The sequence below is a fragment of the Muntiacus reevesi genome, chromosome 13 (assembly GCF_963930625.1).
Source record: "Muntiacus reevesi chromosome 13, mMunRee1.1, whole genome shotgun sequence".
Lineage (NCBI taxonomy): Eukaryota > Metazoa > Chordata > Mammalia > Artiodactyla > Cervidae > Muntiacus > Muntiacus reevesi.
This window is the reverse complement of record NC_089261.1, coordinates 20,999,494-21,017,477: the sequence shown is the minus strand read 5'-3', so window position 1 is coordinate 21,017,477 and position 17,984 is coordinate 20,999,494. Positions and strand designations below refer to the sequence as shown.

The window sequence follows — 17,984 nt, the reverse complement described above, 5'->3', positions numbered from 1 at the left end:
GAGGTGATAGTCACACAACTTTGTAAATGTACTAAATGCTGCTAAATTGTACCCCTTAGAAGGGTCATGCGACTTCCCTGATGGTGCAGTGGTTAAGAATCTGCCTTCCAATGCAGGCAATGAAGGTTCAATCCCTGTTTGGGGAAATAAGATCCCACATGAATTTTTTTTAAAAAATGGGTGAATTTTGTGGCATGTGAATTATATCTTAATAAACCAGAAAATCAGGAGCCATACCTTCAGAGGGAATCAAAAGCTGGACGGCCCCTGCCTGTTATCAGCAACTTGGACAACTTGCTTGGGTACCACTGCCGTTTGCATCTGTCCCTCTCTGCCCGTTCTTCAGTCACCTGCCTCCCCCCCGTCTCCATGTCAACGGGGGATGGAAACAACAGTGTTTAACTCCAGCCATGCTACCCACTCGTTTGGAACTTACACTTTCAACCAGGGCCAGCTTTAGACATGTGGACGTCTGGGCAAGCTAGTCATTTGGCACCCCATCAAACCAGTATTCTTTAAGTGTTTGTTTGACATTTATTTAGTGGGGATAAAGAGAGACTGATATTCTATTAATAGCAGCTGTGTGGAGAAACAGATTCACTTACTAATTCATGTCCACCGACTAAAACATTTAGGGATCTGAAAATTTTTCAGGAAAGCAATTCTGACTTCTGTTCTCAAAGGATGGGTTTTTTTTTTCTTTTTTTCACCCTCTTGCAATTTTCCAAGTCATCGAAGAGGCATATTGAAGATTCAGATTTAAAACTGAAAGAAGAGGAGCTAATGTATAATATGATGACTACAATTGATAACACTGTAGTATTGTATAAGGGAGATTTGCTAAAAGAGTAGAACTTAAGTGTTCTCACCACAAAACAACAATAAAACCAACATGGTGATAGAATAATAAACTCAATGGTGAGAATCCTTTCACGGTGCATACGTCTATCAGATCATCATACTGTACACTTTATTATTTTTTTAAATTGAAGTATGGTTGATTTACAATGCTATCTTGGTTTCAGGTGTATAGCAAGATGATTCAGTTGTACATATACATATATTTTCTTTTTCAGATTCTTTTCCATTATAGATTTTTACAAGATATTGACTTTAGTTCCCTGTGCTACATAGTAGGTCCCTGTTTTTCATCCCTTTTATATATAGTAGTGTGTATATGCTGGGCTTCCCTGGTAGCTCAGCTGGTAAAGAATCTGCCTGAAATGCAGGAGACCCCAGTTCGATTCCTGGATTGAGAAGACCCCCTGGAGAAAGGAATGGCTACCCCCTCCAGTATTCTGCCTTGGAGAATTCCATGGACAGGGGATCCATGGGATTGCAAATAGTCAGACACGACTGAGTGACTTTCCCTTTCAGTGTTTATATGCTAATCCCAAATTCCTAATTTGTACCACCCCACCTTTCCCCTTTGGTAATCCTAAACTTATTTTCTATATCTGTGGGTCTATTTGTAAGTTCATTTGTATCATCTTTTTAGATTCCACATGTAAGCAATGTCATATGATATCTGTCTTTCTCTGTCTGATTTACTTCACTTAGTATGATTATCTCAAGATCCATCCATGTTGCTGCAAATGGCTTTATTTCATTCTTTTTATGGCTGTACACTTGAAGTATATCGTGATTTTATTTGTCGGTTATACTTCAATAACACTGGGGGTGGGAAGCTCAAAGGAATAAAATGCCTTTGTTCCTGGTAAACAGCAACACACCGCACATCATTTAGTTCCAGAACTTCCCTCCACGTCCTCCTAGACCACAGCTACAGGTGTGCATGGAACATGCGTGCAGCAAGTCTCAGCCTGGAATTGTGTGCTCTTTTGATATTTCATCCCCCTTAAGGGAGCAGGCTGGTTGGCTTTTAGCCTTTTGTGTGAGTGGTCATGGGAGGAAAGCCAAGTCCTTCTACAGCATCTTGCTACTTTATTTCAGTGTGGTTTTACCTCCCTGCCCCTAGAGCTCTGTCCCCCCAGGAGCTGCCTGGCTCTTTAAGTTGACCCTGTATTCAATTTTTGGATTTTAAATGCTTTCTTTTGTCAGAAAAATCATTTCCCCACCATGCACCCCTGTGTGAAGAGTGAGCATCCTTTCTCGCAGCCCCCCTCGGATCTTCTGCAGCGGGTGGTGGGGGAAGGGGATGTGTGAGTCACAGCTGACCTTCTCACCCGGAAGAGGTGACATCCCGGGAGAGGTGCGCACAGTGGAGGGGAGTCGCGACGAAGCCGGCTTGGCTTTGACTAAACCTCTTGGCAGGTTTCCTGACCCCTCAAATGGGGAGATGGGCACAGATCTCCCAGAGGGGTTGGAGGTGTTGTGATGAAAGCTAAGAAGCAGAACAGAGGAGAAGCCCTGCAGAGGCAGGGCGTGTGTGCCAGGGCAAGCCAAGGGTTCTGATGGAATGGAGCCGGGGAGCTGGCGAAGTTAGTGTGTCCGGGCGGGTAACTGGCACCTGGGCCACCTGGGATGTTTCGTTCTTCGGGGGTTGTGCATGTAAGTGCAGGGCAGAGGAGTTGCCTCAACCCCTGCAGGCCCGTCCCAAAGAGGAATTCACAGCATTTGCTGAGGCTTCCCCCGGAGGGAGCGTGGGACTGCAGGGGGGTGGGCGGCGTGTGAAAAGCCGATCTCTGTGGCTTGCAGCCACACCTCCCACCGCTGGTTATCTTTTCACCTCCCTAGTTCGCTTCTCTTCCTCCTCTGAACTCTCACCGTCTGTGCCCTCACTCTGCAGTGTATCACTTTCATTTTTCCGAGGCACCATGAAACCCCCCCTCTTCTTTGATTTTTACCTTGGGTGTCCCTGGTTGCCCCAGTGTCTGGCCTCAGCCCCAGGAGTAGGGTGGCTCTGTAGTTGGGTTCCTGGAACAGTCAAGTCTTCTCCCTTCCCGTCATGGTCACTGGGAGGCCTCCTGGGCTGCTGCCTGCCTCCTGGGCACCACGCACGGGAAGCACTGAAGTCAGACAAACAAGAACGCGTCTTTGTAAGCAAAAGTGGGGTCTGGCCACTCGCAGCTCAAAAACCAGTGGAGAGGCCAGGTTGGTGGAAAGGAAAGTTTGCTTCATTTTGGATGTCAGCAAACGGGGATCGGGGGAGGCGGTACACCTGTGCAAAAGCTGACTCCCCCCGCCTCCACCATGCTGCACCAACAGTCAGGGGGCAAGAACTTTTATAGACAGAGAGAGGGGGCTCCATGCAGAAACAGCAGAGTCAGCTCCGATGCTCATCTAGAAACTGGTCTTCAGCGGTCTGACCAGCATCATCTTGGTTGTTTTAAGTACAGTTAATCTTCAGGTCCAGGATTGTTTCTGTTTCTTTGAGGCCAGTTCTCGGAATTGTGTCATGGCTTGTGTCTGGTCATCATGTAGTTAACTTCTTCCATTTAGTGGGGGTCTCTATCTGCAAAACAGCTCCCAGGACTTGGCTGGGAATGTTACCTATAGCCCTTGAGGAGGGACTGGAGGTCCTTGACTATGTTTAATGACTAAACTATTATTATTTGACCTCCTTTGACAGTTTTCCTTTGTTTCTGCATCTTCTCATTTCTCCGATTAAACTCATTCTTTGGCTAAAGTTTTTCCACAGACAAAAGGCAGGCTGCGGACATGGTTGTGGGGGGGTGTGGCAGGCAAGGACCAGAGGGGTCCTGCTCCGTTTCATGTTGAGCTGCACATGTGGTTCAGGGGAGCATCTTGTGTCCTGGGGGGAGCCCTGGATTGGGTGGCAGCTTTCATAGTGCCTGTGCGTGTTCTATGCTCTTGTAGGCTGACTGCACCCCGGGACTCCCTGGAAATCTATTTCTCCACCTCTTCTCATTTCGTTGTGAGTGCTTGTCTCTGTCCTCTGGTGGAGATGGGCCTCCAGCAACATACTGCCCAAGTTCAGGGGCTTGATTAGAAGGTGAGAGTCATCTGCATCTCCCGGAGAGGCCGACCGTGACCCTGCCCTAGGCATCAGGATGCTGGCTGACTGCTGACCGAGAGCTCTGGGCTATGTCCCGCTCCTCCACATCCCCGTCTCCCACCTGCCTCCCCTCTGCAGCCTGAGGTCCCAAGGTCCCGCAGTCCCAAAGGTTGATGGGTGAAAAGCCTCAGGTTTGAGGCTGAGAGCTCCACACTGGGCTTCTGAAACAAGGAAGCTTCCCACATGTGCTAGTGGTGTGGGTTTGGGTTCCTCGAGCTGTCTTCCTAAGCAGAGGGAGCCCTGGGCGGTGTCGGGTGGATCAGCCTCCAGGAACGCATCCTGGAATGAGTCCCTTTTGTCAGAAGAAGACTCCTTTAGCCAGGCATCCTGCTCCTGTCCTCTGGTCACATCTGGATTTCTCTGGCATTGCTCAGGATGAGGCCTGGCCTTGTGGATTTCCCAGTGGGCTCTGAGCGATCAGAGTGACCAGGTGTCTCACCCCCTCGCCCTCTGGGCTTCTCCCTGCAGGATGCTGGCCGGGCTGCCCTGGTCCCCGACACCCTTCCGTGGGCCTCGAGAGTAGGACGTCGCGCTGCCTTCCCACGCAGACCCGCAGGTAAGGACTGCCCCCCATTCCAGCTGTGGAGTTTGGGGCTGTAGGGGCTCAGCTGCCATTTCCTCTTCTGTAAATCTGACTTTGTCTGGTTTACATGGGGTAGATTGTATTCATCGATCCTGCATCTTGCAGATATAGACTCATCTTCACCTAGCAAGAAGGACTGATGTTCTGTCTCTGGTAGCTTTGGCTTCCCCATGCCAGCCTGTGTTACTCTCCTTTGTACAAGGCACCCTGGGGGTGCTTCTCTGCTCTTGGCTCCCTGGCTCATCCTGGTCCTCCCCACCCTAGTCAAAGAGACAGGACCAGAGTTTTGGGGCTTCCAGGGTGAGCTTCCCAGGTGGTGCTAGTGGTAAAGAACCCGCCTACTAATGCAGGAGACATAAGAGACATGGGTTCGATCCCTGGGTCAGGAAGATCCCCTGGAGGAGGACCTGGCAACTCACTCCAGTATTCCTGCCTGGAGAATCCTGTGGACAGAGGAGCCTGGCGGGCTACAATCCATGGGATCACAAGGAGTCATACACGACTGAAGTGTCTGAGCACGCAGTCTGGGTGCTGGCTTGCCGTGTCTCACAAGTTGTGGTTGGCGACACGGAAACAGCAGTGTGAGTGTTTTTGGGTAACCACCTCCCTGGAGGAAACTGAGGCCGGAGGCTGTGATGGGCTGGGGTCCTCTAAGGAGTCAGGACCAGTAGTTGTATCCCCCAGGGGCTGGCCCTTTATCTCCTTCTGCCCTGAGTTCTCACAGGAGCCCCCATGCTGGCTTTTGGTCCATCTCATCCCATTGCTGTCCTGAGTCTCAGGCCCCGGCCTCCCTCTGTCCCCTTTTTGTCACACCCAAGGCCTCTGGTGGGCAGGGCAGCTGAAGTGATGTTGCCTTTTCCTTTCCTGAACATTGGTGAACCCTTCTCCCTGTGTGCCAATCGGCTGGTTTGAGCTTTGGGGCTCAGAAGGGGGACATTCCATTTGGAGAAACTAACCTGGAAGGAGAAGAAGGGAGCACTAAGGTCTCTGGTTTCTGCTGTGTCAGCCAGCCTATGGGTTGTAAACGCATTGCCTCTGCTAAGCATACAGTAACCTGTGCAGAAGCCCTTGCCTGCATGCGTGCTTAGTCGTTTAGTTGTGTCCAACCCTTTGGACTGTAGCCCACCTGCCAGGCTCCTCCATCCATGGGATTTTTCAGGCAAGAATACTGACAATCCCTGTTTAACATGAGGCAGCTGCAGCTCAGAGAAGGCAAGTATCTGGCTCAACGTCACACAGCTAGGCAGTGGTGAACTTGGCATTGAACCCTAAGTCTAGACCTCATGCACATGAAGTGGTTTCCCAAACACAGATGGACTTCCCCATGGGCTGGGGGCCTGGCTGCAGGTAAGTCCTCCCGCCCTCCCCACCTCCCCCCTCCCCCATGCCACCTCGCCTGGCCGTCCTCTGCTCCCTGGGCACACGGGGACCAGCAGACAGGCCCGCAGCCGTGGGCCCACTCACTGCCGTGTTACACCGTGGGCTGTCTCCTCTAATTGCTCACCCGTTTTTGTTGCCTTGAAAAGGCCTCTAAGTGCTAAGAAGGGAGAGTGCTGTGTTGTATTTTTTGTTCTGTTGTTTTGCGTGAGTTTTCTCCAAGGTGTCTCAAATGGGTGTTTGTGGAGGGAGTTGACATGGGGACACGGGGCCCTCTCTGCCTCTCCACGGCCACTCGCTCTCCTGCTGGCCGGGGGTGGGGGCCTGGTGAGCCCTTCTTGGCCCACACAGCCCGGCCTGAGCTCTGACCTCAGCTCATGTCGGTTGGAGGGGCCCTGCTCCCACAGAGCCTTCGCTTCCTGTTTCCTCTTCTACAGGAAGGGGGTTCTTGTCCTTCCTGATGGCCTCACACCCCAGTTCCGTGGTGTTACTGACGGTGGGCTTACAGCTCCCCTCATCTGCAGGTCCTCACTTAGAACTCCTTGGGGGACTCCCCTGGTGGTCCAGTGGTTAAGACTCTGCCTTCCAGTGCAGGGGACGAGGGTTTGATCCCTGGTTTGGGAACTAAAATCCCACATGCCTCACGGTCAAAAAGAAACCAAAAAAATCATTAAGAAAAATAGAAGCAATGTTGTAACAAATTCAATAAAGACTTTAAAAATGGTCCACATCAAAAACAATCTTAAAAAAAAAAAAGAACTCTTCAACTTCTCTTGTTTAGCCAGCGAACATTTACTGAGTACCCAGTGGTGACTGGGTACCATCCCAGCTGCCCGAGTCACAGCTGCGCAGTCCCCGCCCCTGTGGGGTTTCTGCCCTGCTGTTGGCCCCATGCCCTCTCTGCCCTCTCACCTCTGCACTTTGCATATGCTGTTCCAACATCCCGAGGTTCCCTCTTCTGGCCTCTACCCCAGACCCCCCCGGATGGTGGAGACAATCACGGTCACGCCTTACCTGCCTTTGAGCTCTTCTTGGGAATTTGTGGCCTGGTCAGACATGGAAACCACTGGACCCTGGATGGCAAGAGTCAGGGGGTGGTGTGGAGCAAGATGGCCCTTCCGAGAGGGAAATCAACTCCTCATCTCCTCTGTAGGGGGCTGGAGCAGGAAAAGGCTTAAGGAGCAGGGTATATTTTTAGAGAAGCTCCTTGCTCCAGAGGAACCCGGAGTCCTTCCTTCCAGGAGGTGGGGGTGGAGTGGAGGCCGGGCAGGGGGCAGCTGGAGCTGTCTTCTCAGCTCAGCCTGGCCGCGTTCGCGTTCTGCGTCCACTGACCTGACCCGACGCAGGAGCCGTCCATCTGCAGAAGGTCTGCCCCTAAGAGGGGGGTCCCAGTGGCGAGAGCATCTGCTCTCAGCCCCGCCTCTCCTCAAAGCAGAGGACGTTTGCCCTCCTGAGCAGGTGAGCAGAGCTTCTAGCGTGTTCTTGGCGTGGGGACTCGGCCGGGGTCTCAGGGCCCAGGCTTGGAGTCGGTCACTTCCTTCCTGACTCCCCAGCTGGCGGGGAGGGGCACTTCCTGCCATTGTCGCCGCTGCCCGCCAAGGCCTCCGCAAGGTCACTGCTGTCTCCTGAGGAGGAAGAGAGCTGATGACAAGGGCAGGGACCTCAGACCACAGCCGCGACTGACGCACTGTTTGTCCACACCAGTCCGGCACTTCCGAGCTGGCCTCCCCGCCTCCCCTCGGGCCCCTGGGTGGAGGCTGAGGGAGGAGTAAGGTGTCTTTCCTTCATTTGTGGAAGCTGCACGCCCCGCTCTGCACCCCTGCCCAACATGGGCGGGTTGGCTGACAGTGCCTGGGGTGTAGGTCTGCTGGGCCAATGAGGGAGGCCACGAGCATGGGGAGGGTGCAGGAGCAAGGACTGGGGCTTGTCCTGTGGTCCTTCGAGGTCCCCCCACAGCGCTTAGGAATCAGCTGGGCAGGATCTGGCGTTCCCTCTATGTCCCTTCCTGACCTCTCCCAGCCATATTCCCTTCTCTTTCTTTCTTTTGAACATTTGTTTATTTTGGCTGCGCTGGGTCCTAGTTGCTACACACAGGATCTTCGATCTTAGTTGCGGCATGCAGACTCTTTAGTTGTGGCATGTGGGATCCAGCTCCCCGACCAGGGATCGTACCCGGGCCCCCCTGCATTGGGGGCTCAGAGTCCTAGTCACTGAACCACCAGGGAAGTCCCCCATGTTCCCTTTCCACCTGGCCAGCCCTGCCAGGCTCGGGTAGAAAGTGGAGGGGGCTTCCACGGAAGCCAGACCCTCCCTTCTTCCCACGTTCTCTGGGGCACCTCCCCACCCCACCACCCTGCCAGGAGCGGTGTCCTGCCGAAGTCCAGCCCATCCGCCTCCCATTTCGTCCTCTCCTCAGGAGCCCCGGGCACCCACTCCCTGGGCTTGCCCTCTTGGCCTCGGTGACACACATCTTCCCCAGAACATGCTTCACCTTCACCCAAGTGGGAGGAGCTGCACTTCTCGGACTTTGTTTCTGGTCTCTGCTCCTGGTCACTTGTGGACGTTCACCCAGGCACCTTTCGGAGAGCCAGGCTCGAAAGGCCCTAGGCTCGAGCGCTCTGGGGTCGGCAGGGCAGGGTGGGGCGAGCAGCTGGCTCGGCTTCAGTGGTCGGGCTGGGACGCCCCTGGAGCTCTGTCCACAGGCTCTTGGCACTGCCGCCCCGCATCTGGCTTCCCTCTGCCCTCTCTTCCCCTGTGTCTGCCTTTCCCTGGTTCTTTGTTTTAAAATTAAGTAAGTAATTATTCTTGGCCGCACTGGGTCTTCGTTGCTATGTGTGGGCTGTCTCTAGTTGCGGTGAGAAGGGGCTACTCTCCCTCTCCGTGTGCGGGCTTCCCATCGAGGTGGCCTCTGCTGTAGCGCACACGTTCTAGGGCACTTGGGCTTCAGTAGTTGTGGCTTCCAGGCTCTAGAGCGCAGGCTTAGCAGTTGTGGCACACGGACTTAGTTGCTCTGCAGTGTGGAATCTTCCCGCACCAGGAATCAGACCCACGCCCCCTGCATTGGCAGGCGGATTCTTAGCTCCTGGGCCACCGGAGAAGTCCTCCCTGTTCTGATGAAGAGCCCACCCCTTGAGCTTTCCTTCCTGTGCTTTCCCCTCGATGGGCATCCCGTGCACTAACAAGCTTTGTTTATAACCTTGTCTTGCCCAGCAAGGAAGCATCTGCTTATGAAATGACCCCCCACATCTCCCGGGGACCAGACCAGGTCTGTGTCATTTCCTTGCTTTGTCCCTCCACATACTTCCTGAGCCTTTAACCTGCCCGAAATAATCACTTTGATTCTCGGAGACGGTGTCCAGAGCTTGGGATTCTCAGAGGGACTCTGTCAAGCTGGAGGGTCATATAGCCTGAGACTGTTTTTCTTAGTAGCATGTCCAGACCACCACAAATGATCAAAACCTATTCATTCAACATGTATTTAGTGAGTAGCTGCTTTTCTGGGAGCTGGGTATACAGGTGTGATAAAACCTTTAAAACTCTGGCCTTCCTGGGCTTATAGTCTAGCAGGGGGTTAGACATACAATATACAAATATGCAGTAAAATATATAAGTACATCAGATGGTGATCAAAGCTAAGTAAACAGGGGAAGAGAAGGCCTCTCCAGTCAAGGACTTTTAAGCAAAAGCCTAAAGGAGGTGAGAGAGAGAGCTGGGAGGTTATCCCAGGCAGAGACAGTCTGTGCAAAGGCCCTGAGGCAGGAGCTTGTCCAGGGTGCTCAAGAAACCTGAGTGAGGGAGTGAGGGAAGGAGAGGGAGGCTGAAGAAATACGAGAGCCCAAATCTAGCAGGGCCTTGATTGGACTGTTCAGTCCTGTCTGGACTTGAAAGTCCAGTCCTGTCTGGACTTTGACCTTGATTAAGTGAGGTATGATACCACTCCAGAGTTTGACTAGAGAAGGGCCAGGATCCAACCTGTGCTTTAAAAGGATGGTTTCTGGCTACTGTGTTGAGAACAGACTGGGTGGGGTGAAGAAAGGAAGCAGGGAGACCAGTGGGGAGACGCACGCAAGAAGTGAGATGTTAAGTGTTGGACGAGGGTGGCCACAGTGGGGGTGATGAAAGAGTTGGGCTCCAGGTATGTTTTAAAGGTAGAGCTGGAAGGAATCACTGAGGAATAAGGTGATCCTCATTGTGTGGACTTCTTTCTTTTTAAAAAATATATATTTACTTATTTGGCTGCACTGGATCTTAGTTGCGGCACACCGGGGATCTTTGACCTTTGTGGCAGCACGCGGGATCTTTAGTTGTGGCATGCAAACTCTTCGTTGCCACATGTGGAATCTACTTCCTGACCAGGGGTCAAACCTGGGCCCTCTGCATTGGAAGTGCAGAGTCTTAGCAACCTAGTCTGGAAAGTTCCTGTGTGGACTTTTAAAAACCAGGTTCTCATGGATTTGAAAGGACCCAAGAGATCATCTAGGCTTCCCAGGTGGCTCAGTAAAGCCTTCCCAGGAAGGCTTTACCTTCCCAGGTAAAGAATCTACCTGCCAGTGCAGGAGATGCAAGAGACTCAGCTTCAATCTCTGGGTCAGGAAGATCCCCTGGAGAAGGAAATGGCAACCCACTCCAGTATTCTTGCCTGGAGAATCCCATGGACAGAGGAGTCTGGGGGGGGGGGGGACCTTCAGTTCATGGGGTCTCAAAGAGTTGGACACGACTTACTGACTGAGCACGTAAGAAGGCATCATCTAGCTCAACCTTTTCACTTAACCTACAGAGCCAAGACTGGAGCTTCTGACCCCCAGTCCAAAGTGTTTGTAGCTGAACCAGTGGTGGCTCTGGAAGGAGACCTGCAGAGGTGTGAGGTTCCAAGGGAAGACCCCTGACACTGCAGCAGAGCATGGGGTCCTGGCAGACTTATTGGCTGGCGGGAACCCGGAGTGTAAACTGATGATTTTAGATGCTCTGGGTCTTTAATGGCTCTCTCTGGGCCTGCATTTTGATCTCAGTTGGGCTGAAGTCTTGGTGGTCATGTCTGAGCTCTTGGGCAGATCAGAGGCAATGCTCTTATGCATTTTGTTTTTTAAATTGGAGTGTATTTGCTTCACTATGTTGTGCTAGTTTATGCTCTACGGCAAAGTGAATCAGCTATACCTATAGATAGATCCCCTCTTTTTTGGATTTCCTTCCCATTTAGATCACTACAGAGCTTTGAGTAGAGTTCCCTTGTACTATACAGTATGTTCTCCTTAGTTACCTATTTTATACATAGTAGTGTATATATGTCAATCCCAGTCTCCCAGTTCATCCCACCCAGTCTTCCCCCCTGATGTCCATATGTTTGTTCTCTATGTCTCTGTCTACATTTCTGCTTTGCAAATAAGTTAATCTGTGTCATTTTTTATAGATTTCACATATGTGGGTTAATATGTGATATTAGTTTTTCTCTGTGCATGTTTTTGAAGGTTTTATTGAGCTAGTACTAAGCTGACAGCCCAGAGACAAGGTGTCCTTGCTCTGGAGGAGCTTACAGTTTGAGGAGACAGACAGGTGGACCGAGGATGCCCCCATGATCATGGATAATCAGGCTCGGGTGTGAGGCACGTGCAGGAGCTGTCCAGGCTTGGGATTGCTGTCTGAGGTTGGACTCTGCGCAGCCACTGCAGTCACCAGATACCCCGGGGAACACAAGTCAGAGGCCTCCTGCATGCTTAGTGGTCTACTGAAATCCACAGTTCATCCCTTATAAGAAAGGGAGCAAGGAGGGTCGGTGGGGGCTGGGACCTCACTGCCTACAGCTGTGTCACCCATCACAAGCTGCGTTTAAAATGTGGGGACCCAGGTGCAACTCCTGGGAGGTGACCTGGGAGGTGACCTGGCGGCCACCGGTGATCACAGGACAGGGCCAATGAGAGCCTGGTGCCCAGACATGGGAGATGGAGCTAGATCACTTAAGTGGGGCTTGAGTCTCAGTGGTCTGGTGTCACGCCTACCCCAGTCCTTTTGTTGGAGTTTTCCTTGGGAGCTAGAAGAAGTGTGCATGTGTGCTGTGCTAAATCGCTTCAGCTGTATCGGACTCTTTGTGATTCCATGGACTAATAGCCTGCCACACTTCTCTGTCCATAGGATTCTCCAGGCAAGAATACTGGAGTGGGTTGCCATGCCCTTCTCCAGGGGATCTTCCCAATCTAGGGACCAAAGCCTCATCTCTTAAGTCTCCTGCATTGGCAGGTGGGTTCTTTACCACTATTGCCGCCTGGGAAGTGAGGGGATGGCAAAAACGAAACAAAACCCAGACAGACTCCCTCTAGGGCATGAGCCATTTAGTCCTTGCTTGCCCTGGGGTGCAGCACTTGGAGAGGACGGGAGGGGGACCCTTCCTAGCCTCCCTGGGGCAGTTCTCAGGAGGGGACCCATTCTCCAGGACAGTCAAAGGTAGTATGCTGTGCTCACGGTGTGCCTGCGTCTGTGATGGGTTTCGGGATCCGCATCTCCTCAGATTCCCGGAGGAAAGGGAGTCTGTTGGCTTGTTCCTGCAGCATGCTTCCCAGGAGGGGGGTTCCCAGGTGAGAGGAGCTGCCTTGAGTCAGGTGATCATTCGAATAACACAAATTAAGCACCTTCTGTGTGCCTGAGCTGTCCCGTGTGCTGGAGGTGAAAATCGAGCAGAGCTGTGCTTCGAGAGGCTTGGAAGGAGAGCCACGCCTCCTCCCTCCATGGGTCACTCCCTCTCTTTGGTTCTCCTGCGAGTTATAAATACTCTGGGCAAGTGTGCTGCCCTCACTCCCTGTTACTTCCCTGTGCAGAATCTTATCCACTGGACCCAAGAAGCAGGCCAGGGCGACAGGATGAGATAAGGCTGCAGTGGGGAGCCGAGCTGACTTCCCAGCAGGAGGACTCCTCTTCCATCGTCACGGATCGCCCCAGGGCCAGCCCCATTCCCGTGACTCAAGCTTTACTCCCATCCCAAGGGGACTTCTCAGGTCAGGGGTGTGTTTTCTTAAAACCTTTAAAGCATCTTGTAAGAATGGCCTAGATTTGAAAAGTCTATAACCAGAGGAAAGAGAGCCCATGAGACAGGCAGTGTAGGGACGTCCCCAGTGGTCCAATGGCTAAGATTCTGCGCTCTCAACGCAGGGGGACTGGGTTCCATCCCTGGTCAGGCATCTAGATCCCACAGACCACAAATAAGGGTTCACATGCACAGCCAAATAAATAAATGTTAAAGAAGAGGGGGCAGTGTAGAGTACCTTGCCCAGTGCCTGGCACTTAGTAGGTGCACAGTAAATCAGTGTTCCTATCCCTCAGCCTCTGGCAACCACTCATCTGTTTTCCATCTCTATGGATTTGCCTATTCTGGACAGTTCGTGTAAATGGAATCCTACAATATGTGGCCTTTGGTGACCGGCTTCTTTCACTCACAGTGACGTTTTCAAGGCTCATGCATGTGGTAACCTGAATCGGTACTTCATTCCTTTTTATCTCAGGATAACATTCGGTTGTGTGCATGGATACATGTATCCATTCATCAGTTAATAGGCATTCACATTTTCCCCACTGTTTTCTTTTTGGCTGAGCTTCACAACCTGCGGGATCTTAGTTCCCCAACCAGGGATTGAATCCCTGTCCCACCTGCTCAGTGGAAGCTCTAAGTCTTAACTGTTGGACTGCCAGGGAATTCCCCCCACTCTTGGATTACTGTGAATAAGGCTACTCTGAACATTCATATACACATTTTAAAAAATATTTCATGCGTGTATTTTTGTAATATTTATTTTTATTTATTTGGCCTCACTGGGTCTTAGCTGCTGCATGTGAGATCTTTAGTTTCAGTAAATGAACTCTTAGTTGCAGCATGCAGGAGCTAGATCCCCGACCCAGGATTGAGCCCAGGCCCCCAGCTTTGGGAATGAGGAGTCTTAGCTGCTGGACTACCAGGGAAATCCCCCGTGTGTATGTTTTTGTGTGGACCTACATTTTGTTTCCCCTGAGTACATCCCTGGGAGGGGAATTGCTGGGTTATATGAAAACTCTCATGTTTAACATTTTGAGGATCTGCCAGGCTTTTCCAAGGCGACTGTCCCATTTTTCAGTGCGCACTGTTTTATAATGATGGTTGTGCAGAATTGTGTAGTGTGGTGCTTACTGCAGGGTCCAGGGCCAAGCTGCCTGGACTTAGAACCTGGCTGGGGGACTTGGGACAGACAGGTTCCTTCACCTTTCTCAGCCTCAGTTTCCTTGTCTATAAAACGGGGACAAGATTAGTGCTCACTACAGGTTGTCATGGGGATTAAATGAGAATGTCTATAAAGTGCTTGGTGGGGGCTGTATCTAGTTTTTGCTGTTATAAGTATTTCCGCCTCCCCCCCACCCAGACTGCAGGCCCTGGGCACATAGTAGGTACCCCGTCCATGATATTTTACAGCCTGGGTCCCCAACTTCCTGGATCTAATGCCTGATGATCTGAGGTGGTACTGATGTAATGATAACAGAAATAAAGTGCACAGTAAATGTAATGCGCTTGAATCATCCCCTTCCCCCAGCCCTGGTCCATGGAAACATTGTCTGCCAAAAAGGCTGGGAACCACTGTTTTAAAGGATGCAGAAAAAAAAAAGGATGCAGAATTTGCTTTTGGGGGTACCCCATGTTTTGGTGCTTTTGATTCTTCTGATCACCCCTAGGAAAGCCCCCTAGACTGTCACTGTCTTGCACCCTGGGAGCTCCCTTCACTTGGAGGGTCTGACAGGGATCTGTGAGGTTAGGGGTGGCTTCAACTCCAAAAGGCACTTTGACCTTAGACCCAGGAACACAGGGAGTATTTGGAGCCAGGCCTCCAGAATCGGGAGCGGTTTGGGTCACTCAGCAAGTGCTGAGTGACCCAGCAGTGCTGGGGAGCCAAGACCCAACCCCAGGAAGCGGCCCCTGTTCTCGGCAGCCCAGCTCCTGCTCTGAGGTCAGCCTCTGGGAAGGAGGTGGCAGCCCTGGCAAGAGCCCCGCAGAGAGTCAGCCCAGTGATGGAACGTGTCCCCATGCTGCAGATGTGGCCCAGAGTCCCCAGGGCCTTGCCAGCCCCCGGGCACAGGGATGGGCCTGCTCCCTCGGCCGGGGGTGGCCCTGCTGTTGGTGCCCTGGCAGAGCAGCAGCTCATCAACCTGGCAGCACTGGGTGTTCTCTAAGCACTGGGAGAGCCTGGCGTCCGGCATGCTGCCCGGATGGGGAGGAAGAGTCAGAGAGCACCCGGGCTTATCGTTCGCCTCGATTGCTGGAGGGAGTCCAGTCTTTAGGAGATCAGTTAGGGGGAGGTGGGAAAAAATGGACAGCTCTGGGTGAGGGTGAGGAGGGCATTGGTCACTCTCTCACCTGGCAGATGTTTTACTGTACCAGGCAGTGGGTCACAGGGAGAGAGGAGAGTTTGCCGTCTGGGATCAGACACAAATCAGAGCAAATAGTGCATCAGTAGAGGGAGGCACAGAGTGCAGCCAGACCAGAGAAGGCAGCAGCCAACTGCCTGATGGGGAAGATTTCATAGAAAGGGGGGCATTTCAATTGGGTTTTGAAGGATGCATAGGAGTTGGACAGGAAAGGCACAGGGAATAGCGTGAGCCGATGCCTTTAGTACTCAAAGTGTGATTTGAGGTATTTTGGGTGGTGGGATGGGGGAAATCCCAGGCGGCAGAAGTGCAGGGTCAAGGGTGGTGAGATGGAGATTAGCCTGGGAAGGGGCTGGACCCTGTAAAAGTCCAGCTGACACACACATCAAGGGCCTCCTAGCAGGGAAGGAAGAAAGCAGCTGAGAAGCCCTATCTACAGAGTTGAGACCAACCTCATTATAAACCCAGCTCGGTCACCAACTACAATGTGGTCCTGAGAAGACTGAGGGGTCCAACTTCCCAAAGGCTTCATGTCATCGTCTGTGAAATGGACAGGTTGACTCTACCTGGCCCAGTGGCCAGGATTAAATGGAAACTATGTGGGGCAGTCTGTGGTCACTTCACAACTGGGGGCTCTTCCCCCGCTTGTGGGGAGTTGCTCCTGCAGCCTGGGCTCCCCTGGAGAGACCAGGGATAGGCCGGGGCTCATGGGAGGGATGGGTGGATGGGGAGTCAGATGTAAGTCAGGACCAGGGCGGCTAGAGATTCAGGTGCTGGGGATCTGCCCAGAGGTCCTGTCATAGGAACCCGGGCAGCATGAGGTCGGAAAGCTCCTCCCTAATGGGAGCAGTGACGGGTCAGAGGACACCCCAGGGCACAGTCACAGCTGCGAGGATGTGAGTGAGCCTCCTGAATCCCGTGTGCTCAAAAGCCCTTCGGATCTGTGATTGGGTCCATGTCACCACCCTTGACTCACCACTTCTGACACCTGGGACTTCCCCCATGTCCCAGACATACCACACACTTTGAGTACTAGAGGCACTGGCTCATGCCTTTCCCCCTTCTCCCCTGGTAAACTCCTGTGTATCCTTCAAAGCCCAACTGAAATGCCCCCTTTTCATAAAATCATTCCCATCAACTAGTCAGCTGCTTCTCTTGGCTCCTGCTGCACTCTTTGCCTTTCTTCTCTCTTTTTATTTTATTTTATTTTTTTGGCTGCACCAGGCAGCGTGCGGGGTCTCGACCAGTTCCCCAACAAGGGATCCAACCCGTGCCCCCTGCAGTGGAAGCTCAGATCTTAACCACTGGACCACCAGAGAAGTCCCTGAGCCGCCCTCTACTGATGTCTGTCCCCCACCCCAGAGGGAGCGTACTCCTTCCAGGACGCTGAGGCTGGGGGAGCAGGAGCCACCCACCAGCTCCCCTAACATCTCAGCTTCTTCCCTGATCAGCCAGGTTGTCTTTGAGTCGTCCTCCCTTCCAGGAGGTGGGAAGAGGCCAGGTCAACAGGAGACCATGCACACACTTCCACGGCGAGCCCTGCACCTGCGTCCAGGTGCAAGGGGCCAGTCAGGGGCATCTCCCTGCATTCTTGGTGCGCGGGTGACCTGCTTTTTGTGCATATGTACCAGCTCTGACTCTCCGTCCTGTCTCTGAGCTGATTAACATGCTGACGTCCATCAAGAGACCGTGTCACCTTTGGCCTCCCTGCAGCCTGGCAGCTGTGATGTATCATTTTGGACTTGTCCCGCCGCGTCACTACAGAGGACCACGGCCAGCGGGGAGAGAGGGATTATGGTGTTCCCATCTGGCTTCGGCCGCCTCCCCGGTCCCTTCCAGCTGTTCCCCGTTACCCACGGCCAAGCGGCAGATGTGGGGTGGTGGGGGGGTGGTGGGGGGTGAGGTCAGCCGGGAGCTGGAGACCTGTCCGTCATCTTCACGTGAATGTCTTCAAGGCTATTTCTGGCCTTGCCATTATCCCCACGGCTTCGGGATAAATATAGACACGGATTGAAAAGCCCCAGTGGCAGTCAGGCAGGCAGGCAGGCAAGCGAGGCAGGCAGCGCTGGAGAGCGTGCGGACGGGGTGCTTGACTATAAATAAGTCTGCTGGAACACCTCCCCAGCCACGCTGTGCCGTGCGGAAAGACAGATCTCCTCGCCGGCTCCCTCGCAAAGCACACTTGTGCCTGGGGGGGCCGGGCGGCAGAAGGGCGGCAGGAGGGAAGGTCCGTGGGAGGAGAGGAGGGAGGAACTGGTCTGTGGGAACCTTGCATGGCTGGGCGGGGCTGCCAGAGGTAGTTCTCCCTTAGCTTTGCTAGGAGCTGATAAAGGGGACCAGCCGTCCCCCTAACCCCAAGCAAGAGTCCTGGGACAGTCACGTGCTGTGCCCAAAATGGCAGCCCCCGGCCAGCATCTCCAGCCCCCTGGCTTCCCCAGGCCCAGTCCTGTTGCAGGCGCGGCCAGTAGACAAGGACAGGTTCTGGGTGGTTCTGGACTCGGGCCTGTGGGGTGCCTGCTCTGCTTTCTCAAGCTGCCGTCTGTTTCCTTCTTCTGCTTCCTCCTGGCTGCCTCCTCCTGAAAAGATCCCAGGTTTGTTTATCTTCTGGTTTCCCAGTCCTCAGTGCTCACCCAAAGCCGGCCACCTAGTGACCCCCCGCTCCGTTGAGGCTAG

At 52.9% G+C, this 17,984-nt stretch overlaps 1 protein-coding gene across 11 annotated transcripts in view; it reads left to right on the top strand.

Annotated features, from left to right (window-relative positions):
• PITPNM2 (phosphatidylinositol transfer protein membrane associated 2) overlaps positions 1-17,984 on the top strand; it is a 157,242-nt gene that overhangs the window by 34,263 nt on the left and 104,995 nt on the right. For 9 of the 11 annotated variants that reach the window (XM_065903847.1, XM_065903857.1, XM_065903860.1 and 6 more), the window contains exon 2: positions 4,448-4,535. The exons of the other annotated variants lie outside the window; for them this stretch is intronic. The gene's annotated coding sequence lies outside the window, so the exon portion shown is untranslated. The remainder of the gene's footprint in view (positions 1-4,447; positions 4,536-17,984) is intronic. 11 annotated transcript variants of the gene reach the window in all.